Below are 9,283 nucleotides of genomic sequence, written 5' to 3'. Positions count from 1 at the left end.
GCCCCTCCCTGAATGCAGGGCCTGAAGCCAGGTCTGGGCAATGATAAGTAATTTACATAGTCCTCTCCCCTCTGCATTTATCAATATTTGATGGCAGGCTTCAGCATGCTTTTGGTGGTAAGTCTTTCTGGAGCCCCATCTCATGTGACAGTGATGCAACAGAGGTCTCAGCAGGAGCTCACATCACAAGTCACCTCCTTCCTGAGGTCAAGGTGGCCTGTGATTGGCTGGGCAGCTGTGGTTGGAACCAGAGCATTATGTTGATGAATCCTAATGATTTTGGAAGACCTGGCAAGCCACCATGCAATTAGTAGCTTGTCCATGTCTGGGTGGGTTTCAGACAGAGGCAGGGATAGGATCAGGCAGGAAGCCAGCACATCCATGTGGATGTGGGTTTTACATGGGTCATCATCTCCAAGAGAAACCCACGGAGGGGCATTTAATTAAGTCCAGCAGCTGCTCAGACACCATAGTCACACCAGAGCAGTGCATGATGTCTCTTTACAGATTACAAGGAGGAGGGCACTCCCCAGTACAATAGCACAGGTGGCTGCCTGCACCCTCGGAACACCAGCCTCTGTGAAGTTCATCACTATCTGCATCCATTACACTGTGTCTTTGGCAGAGGCAACTCTGTCTGGTGACAGGGTCTGTTGGTAAATAAGGGTGTAGTGACATGTTCTGGGGGCCAGGGATATATATACAATGTCAGTTTCTGACCTCATCTCAGATAAATAGGAGGGTGAGACAAGGCAGGAGGGTCAATCTGCGGCTGCTTGGTGTCTCTGGTCTGGATTCCTAGTCCATAAATAACTCAGTGCCTTCAGGAGGCCAGACATGCTGGCTGCACCAGGAGCCTATGTAAAGGGTCACAGCTGACTGTGGAGCAGGCACTGTTGAACTCGACAGTTCTTCCTCTGATATGCAGATGTCCCCTGGCTTGGAGAGTCTTCCGGACATGGATTTATTATTCTATAGGAAAGAAGCCTGACATTCTGTTGACTCAGACCAAGGTACTTGTTTTAGGGTCAGAGACCTGAGCTTACTTCTCTGGATGTTGGCACCCAGACCTGGCTCACTCACATAGATGGGACCACCCCCAAGACCTTCTCAGGACACAGGGAGACCCTACAAGGGACTCCATTTCATGATCATTAACCTGGACTGGCCAGACCATTTACAGGTGGCTTGATCCATTCTCTCTACCTCTACCCATGGTAAGTTCAGCATAGTGGAGAGAGCTGGGGTTTTCCTTATTCACTGACAGCTATGTGCTCCTCTGGATGGACAGGTAGGGGAGAAGAGGGAGCTGGCAAAAATCTTGGAGTCAGGTGCCCTTCTCTGGTTCCCCATGCTGGTCCTGCGACACTGTGGGTCACTTCATGCTCTTGTGCTACATGCTCCTATTTATATTTCTTTTCTTTTCTTTTCTTTTTTCTTTCTTACTTCTTTTTTTCCAGTGGCATTGGTTTTTTTCTGGTCCAATATCTATTTACAAATTCAGACAGTGCTTAACAAAACTTTAGTTAGGTCACTGTACACTTTCCTGATAAAATGTGCATATTCAGCTTCCGTTTAGTTTTTTGTAGAACATGATTTTAATATTTTCAACTGTCAATATTCAACATAAAAAATAATTTTAAAGACATATTTTGTTGTTCTGTCTCCATTGTCATTTCTGATTTTATTAATTTGGATACTGTCTCTGTGCCTTCTTGTTAGTCTGCCTAAGGGTTTATCTATCTTGTTGATTTACTCAAAGAACCAGCTCCTGGTTTCGTTGATACTTTGTATAGCTCTTTTTCTTTCTATTTGGTTGATTTCAGCCCTGAGTTTGATTCATTCCTGCCATCATCTCTTCTTGGGTGTATTTTCTTGTTTTTGTTCTAGAGCTTTCAGTTGTACTGTCAAGCTGTAAGCTCTCTTCAGTTTCTACATGGAGGCACTTAGAGCTTTGAGTTTTCCTCTTACAACTGCATTCTGTGTCCAATAAGTTTTGGTGTGAAATGTCTTCATTTTCACTAACTTCTAAAGAGCCTTTAATTTCTTATTTCTTCCTTGACCAAGTTATCACTGAGTAGAGTGTTGTTCAGCTCCCATGTGTATGTGGGCTTTCTGTTCTTTGTTGTTGCTGTTGTTGTTGTTGTTATTTAAGACCAGCCTTTGTACATGGTGAACTGAGAGGGTGCATGAGATTATTTCAATCTTTTTGTGTCTGTTTATGCCTGTTTTGTGATTATTTATATAGTCAGTTTTGGAGAAAGTGCCATGAGGTACTGAGAAGAAGGTATGTTCTTTTGCTTTAGGATGAAATGTTCTATACATATCTGTTAGAACCATTTCTACTCTTAGTATCACTGTGCTTCTGTTTACATTCTGTTTCCATCATCAGTCCATTGCTAAGAGTATCCCACTATTATTGTGTGGGGTGTGATGTGTGCTTTGAACTTTAGCAAAGTTTCTTTTATGAATGTGGGTGCTTTTGCGTCTTGGAGCATAGATGTTCATAATTGAGACTTCATCTTGGTGGATTTTTCCTTTGGCCAGTATGAAGTGTCTTTCCTTGTCTTTTTTGATAACTTTTGGTTAAAAGTTGATTTTATTCAGTATTAGAATGGCTACTCCAGCTTCTTTCTTGGGACCAATTGCTTGGAAAATGGTTTTCCAACATTTTACTCTGAGGTAGTGTCTCTCTTTGTCACTGAGGTGTGTTTCCTGTAGGAAGCAAAATGCTGGATCCTCTTTATATATCTAGCCTGCTCACCTGTCTTTTGGGGGGAATTGAGTCCATTTATGGTAAGAGTTATTGATTAAAAGTAATTGTTAATTCCTGCTATTTTTGTTCTTAGAGGTGGAATTATGTTTCTGTTGCTATCTTCTTTTGGGTTTGTTGAAAGATTGCTTTCTTGCTTTTTCTAGGGTGTAGTTTCCCTCCTAGTTTTGGAGTTTTCCATCTATTATTCTTTGTACAAATGGTTTTATGGAAAGGTATGGTGTAAATTTGGTTTGTCATGGAATATCTTGGTTTCTCCATCAATGGTAATTGAGAGTTGTGCTGGGTATAGTAGCCTAGGCTGGCATTTGTGTTCTTTTTGGGACTATATGATATCTGCCTAGGATATTTCTAGCTTTCAGTCTCTGGTGAGAAGTCTGGTGTAATTCTGATAGGTCTGCCTTTATATGTTACTTGACCCTTTTCCCTTACTGCTTTTAATATTCTTTATATATTTAGTCCATTTGTTGTTCTGATCATTACGTGTCGGAAGTAATTTCTTTTCTGGTCCAATCTATTTGGAGTTCTGTAGGCTTCTTGTATGTTCATGGGCATCTCTTTCTTTAGGTTAGGCAAGTTTTCTCCTATAATTTTGTTGAAGATATTTACTGGCCCTTTAAGTTGGGAATCTTCACATTCTTCTATACCTATTATCCTTAAGTTTGATCCTTTCATTGTGTCCTGGATTTCCTGGATGTTTTGGATTAGGAACTTTTTGCATTTTGTATTTTCTTTGACTGTTGTGTCAATGTTTCCTATGGTCTTTTCTGCACCTGAGATTCTCTTCTCTAGTTCTTCTATTTTGTTGGTGATGCTTGCATCTATAACTCCTAACCACTTTCCTAGGTGCTCTATCTCCAAGGTTATCTCTTTGTGATTCCTTTATTGTTTCTCTTTCCATTTTTAGATCCTGGATGGTTTTGTTCAATTACTTCACCTGTTGGTTGTATTTTCCTGTAATTCTTTGAGGGACTTTTATGTTTCCTCTTTAAGGACTTCTGTTTACCTATGTTTTCCTGTATTTTTAAGGGAGTTATTTACATCCTTCTTAAAGTCCTCTATCATCATCATGAGATGTGATTTCAAATCAGAGTCTTGCTTTTCTGGTGTGTTGGGATATCCAGGGCTCACTGTAGTGGGAGAACTGGGTTCTGATGATGCCAAGTAGGCTTGGTTTCTGTTGCTTATGCTTTTGCCCTTGCCTCTTGACATCTGGTTATCTCTGGCGCTAGCTGGTTTCGCTGTCTCTGACTGTGGCTTATCCCTCCTGCAAGCCTGTGTGTCAGTACTCCTGGGAGAACAGGTCTCTCTTACAGGAATTTGGGTATGAAAAGCTGTGGCAAAGTGTCAGCTCCAGAATGTAGACAGAAACCAGAAGGACCTGTCCATGGCTGTTCCTCCATTCCTGTGTCATGAGGGTTCTGGGCAGGTCCCTCCAGTCTTAGCTGTGCTCACAGGAATGTCTGCACTCCAGTGCTACCTGCACTATCCCTGCAGTGTTTGGCTATCAGCTATGCATTTCTTATGGATGATTCTCAAGCTGTGGGCAATTCCTATGGATGATTGATAGGATATAGGTTTTTCCTCCAGATGGTTGCCAGGTTGGGGCTATGCCATGTGCATAACTAACAGGCTGTAGCTATTTCCTGTGGATGATTGATAGGTTATCAGATTTTCCTATGAAGACTGACAGGTTGAATGTATTTGCTATGGATAATTGACAAGCTGTAATTGTTATGTATGCCTGACAGGCTGTGGGAATTTCCTAAGGATAATTGACACGATGTGGGTATATCCTATGAATGATTGAAAGTCTGTGGGCATTTCCTGTGAATGATTAACAAGCTGTGGGCATATATTGTGGGTGAATGACAGGATTTGGGCATTTTCTATACATGACTGACAGGCTGTGGACATTTCCTATGGATGATTTGCAGGTAGCAGTCATTTACTATGGATGAGTGACAGGCTGTGGACGTATCCTGTGGATGACTGAAAGGCTGTGCATGTTTCCTATGTGTATTGAAAAGTTGTAGATGTGTACTATGTATGGTTGACAGGCTTTGGGTATTTCCTGTGAATGATTGACTGGGTGTAGGCATTTCCTATGGAAGATTAACCAATTGTGGACTTATCCTTTGGACGAGTGACAGGGTTGGTATGTGTTTACTGTGGATGATTGACAATCTGTGGCCAGGATATGTGGTTGATTGACAGGCTGTTGACATTGCCTATGAATGATTGACAGGTTTTGAGATATCTTATGAAAGATTGACAGGTTGTGGGTGTTTCCATTGGATGACTGACAGGCTACAGGAGTTTCCAATGCACAATTGACAGGCTTTGAGCACTTTTTTTTAATTATGTATTTTCCTCAATTACATTTCAAATGCTCTCCCAAAAGTCCCCCATACACTCCCCCCTACTTCCCTACCCACCCATTCCCATTTTTGGCCCTGGCGTTCCCCTGTACTGGGGCATATAAAGTTTGTGTGTCCAATGGGCCTCTCTTCCAGTGATGGCCGACTAGGCCATCTTTTGATACATATGCAGCTAGAGTCAAGAGCTCCGGGGTACTGGTCAGTTCAGAATGTTGTTCCACCTATAGGGTTGCAGATCCCTTTAGGTCCTTGGGTACTTTCTCTAGCTCCTCCATGGGGAGCTCTGTGATCCATCCAATAGCTGACTGTGAGCATCCACTTCTGTGTTTGCTAGGCCCTGGCATAGTCTCACAAGAGACAGCTATATCTGGGTCCTTTCAGCAAAATCTTGCTAGTGTATGCAATGGTGTCAGCGTTTGGAAGCTGATTATGGGGTGGATCCCTGAATATGGCAGTCTCTAGATGGTCCATTCTTTTGTCACAGCTCCAAACTTTGTCTCTGTAACTCCTTCCATGGGTGTTTTGTTCCCAGTTCAAAGAAGGGGCACAGTGTCCCCACTTTGGTCTTCATTCTTCATGAGTTTCATGCATTTAACAAATTGTATCTTATATCTTGGGTATCCTAAGTTTCGGGCTAATATCCACTTATCAGTGAGTACATATTGTGTGAGTTCCTTTGTGATTGTGTTACCTCACTCAGGATGATGCCCTCCAGGTCCATCCATTTGCCTAGGAATTTCATAAATTCATTCCTTTTAATAGCTGTGTAGTACTCCATTGTGTAAATGTACCACATTTTCTTTATCCATTCCTCTGTTGAGGGGCATCTGGGTTCTTTCCAGCTTCTGGCTATTATAAATAAGGCTGCTTTGAGCACTTTTTACGTTAAATTGATAGGTTTTGGGCATGTCCTGTGGATGATTATGAGCCTATGGCCATTTTTTTTGCATGATTGTCAGGCTGTAGGAATTTTCTGTGGATGACTGACAGGCTGCCACGCACTCTGGTGGAGTCAGCTTGACAGGCGAAAGCTTGAAAGTTATCTCATGAGGAAAAGAGTTTCACAGTAGCTCCCTCCTGGAGTCTGGCAAAAGCCACACTCTCCAGTTGGGTCAGTTTGACAAGCAGAAGCTTGGAAGCTGCCCACGAGGAAAAGAGTTTCACAGAAACTCCCTCCTGGAGTCTAGCGTCCCCTCTATTCCATAAATTAATTTTCCATTCCTGCATTAGTCTAGTGTATGGATGCACGTGCTCTCTATTTAGTATTACCCTATTACAAGTGCCTTTTAAGATTGAATTCTGACATAGCTAAAGCCTCCCCCAGTGTTCCAAGATCCCAGATAACAGCAAGGAGTTTAACCTATTCAGTAACTAATTAAGCATTACAATAGACAGAGCCATTAACTCAACTGGTCTGCAGGAAGAGCCTGGGAATCTCACTGAGATAAAAATCTTTAGTACAGGCTATATTCCATGCCAAGAGCAAGTTGATTCTCCAGATAAGATAAGAATGAGCAAGACCTAGGAATTTAGGGGTCTGTGATACTACATTATTCTTGAGGCCTGCCAAGAGTAATTACCCCCTGATACTTTTAACACTAAAGTGTGAAATTCTTGCCTGTCACTAGGCTGATCCTAGGCAGGGCTGATTATCTCTATTGCAAACATTTATCTAGTTCCTACAAATTCCTTTCGCAGTCATTTTTTGTATCTGGTAAATTTCAGTGTACCTTGTCTTTTGTGATTTGTAGCTCCTGATAATTCTCTGTAATATAAAATAGTCTAATGCTCGACCTGACATTACATTCAGATTCTACACAACCTCTCCTGTGTGCATCTGTTTGTCAATTAATCCTACTCTTTGTCCACCTGCCCGAGAGACCCGTTCCACGCAGACCCAGGGACCCAGAGGATCTGCGGCAACAGGCTGTGATTATTTCTTCTGGTTGACTCTCAGGATTTGTGAGTTGCTTGTAGATAACTGACAGGCTGGGGACGTTTCCAGTGAATGGTTGACAGGACTTGGGCACTTCTTATGGGTGACTGCCAGGCTGTGCACTTTTCCTATGGATAATTAACAGGCTATGGGGGGGTTGTTGCACAGATTTTGATAAGCTGTGTGTGTCCTGTGGATGATTGACAGGCTTTGGGTCTTGCGTAGGAATGACCTATAGATGCAATTCTACAGATCTCTTGAATCTATATAAATTTTTGATAACAAATGAAAACCTAAACCCTAAGTTATCATTACTTTGATTTTTTTCATTTCCACCTTTCTTTTGTTTTATGCCCATGAGTAGTGTTTCCATACCTCATTACCAGCAGGAGCACAACACACTCCTAAGGTAATAAAGTGTCCATGGTAATTCAGGTGCTAAATGTTAACAAAGCAGGACCTCATGCTTTGCCATAAAATGGTCAGTGTACCCCTGGACTCACACCAAAATTGGGTAAATATCCCTACAAAGTGATAACCTATGCCATTCATCAATTGGTAAAACACTTGCCCTGAAAACCCGAGAGAAGATGTGGGGATAAGGGGATCCCCAAACCTTACTTGCCTACAAGTCTGAGAGTCAGTGTACTTAAAGAGAATAAATCAAACACACCATGGTTTGGGTGAGTGAACATGTCTCCAAAACTGAGGGGCCATTGGGTGGAACACACAAGAGTCCCTGATGACCTGACTTCAGTCCCCAGAACCCATAATGTGGCAGAAGAGAACTGTCAAGTGGCAAGATCTCTGACCACCACACACTTAGCTCCCCATGTGTGGGACACGGGAAAATGAGAGGAAGACAGTGTCAGTCTCTATCCTTCACATGTGTATCAATGCACACACCACATGTGCACAAGGTGAGTATGGTGGAGCAGGGTCATGGCAACAGTTCAAAATGTCTTTGTTTGGTCCACTAGACAACACAAGACATATTGACCTATCTTTTCTTGGTGATATTTTTTGCATTAAAGTTGATAATAGACCTTATGATAAAACTTTCCGTAATATATATAACAGAGTATAAGTAACATAAATATTATGGAGAGATGGCTTGGCAGTTAAGAGCTCTAGTTTTGTCTCTAGTGCACTCAGTTTTGAGTGCTATTACCCACATGGTACCTCACAACTGTCCATAACTCCAATTCCAGGGCATTCCCCACTCAATTCTAGCACACAGTGCATAGAAAACACACAGCAGCAAAATACTCCTCTATATAAATCTACAAAAGTTAAGCACATACAATGAAGTAAAATGTATGTACTTTCTTTTACTAAGTCACATTAAAGTATCCGATACAGTACTTCAAAAGAGACAATGGTTAAGTATTTATAAACTAACTGAATTTTTTATTTTGCTTTCCTTATAGAAGGCCTAGGAGCTGATGTCATAAAGTGTGCATGTCTAGGTGCCCAGGACCCTAAAGGAGGTAAATGATGCAGTGAGGCTCAGTAAAAAGAGCCTAAGCGAAACAGAAAACAGACCTGACCAGGGGCACAAGCTCCTTCCGGTGAAGGAAGGATTTAGGATTGGTAAAGATCCTATCCCAGTCTGTTGGTGGCCATTTTGTCTTATTGACGGTGTCTTTTGCCTTATAGAAGCTTTGCAATTTTATGAGGTCTCATTTGTCAATTCTTGATCTTACAGCACAAGCCATTGCTGTTCTATTCAGGAACTGTTCACCTGTGCCCATATCTTTGAGGCTTATCCCCACGTTTGCCTCTATAATTTTCACTGTCTCTGGTTTTATGTGGAGTTCCTTGATCCACTTAGATTTGACCTTAGTTCAAGTAGATAGGAATGGATCAGTTTGCATTCATCTACATGTTAACCTCCAGTTGTGCCAGCACCATTTGTTGAAAATGCTGTCTTTTTCCACTGGATGGTTTTAGCTCCCTTGTCAAAGATAAAGTGACCATAGGTATGTGGGTTCATTTCTGGCTCTTCAATTCTATTGCATTGGTCTACTTCTCTGTACTGTACCAATACCATGCAGTTTTAATCACAATTGCTCTGTAGTACAGCTTTAGGTTAGGCATGGTGACTCCACCTGAGGTTCTTTTATCCTTGAGAAGAGTTTTTGCTGTCCTAGGTTTTTTGTTATTCCAGATGAATTTGCAGATTGCCCTTTC

Source organism: Mus caroli, unplaced genomic scaffold (genome assembly GCF_978045245.1).
Source record: "Mus caroli unplaced genomic scaffold, Mus_caroli_1 scaffold_10, whole genome shotgun sequence".
NCBI classification, from domain to species: domain Eukaryota; kingdom Metazoa; phylum Chordata; class Mammalia; order Rodentia; family Muridae; genus Mus; species Mus caroli.
Note: the sequence above shows the minus strand (reverse complement) of the source record.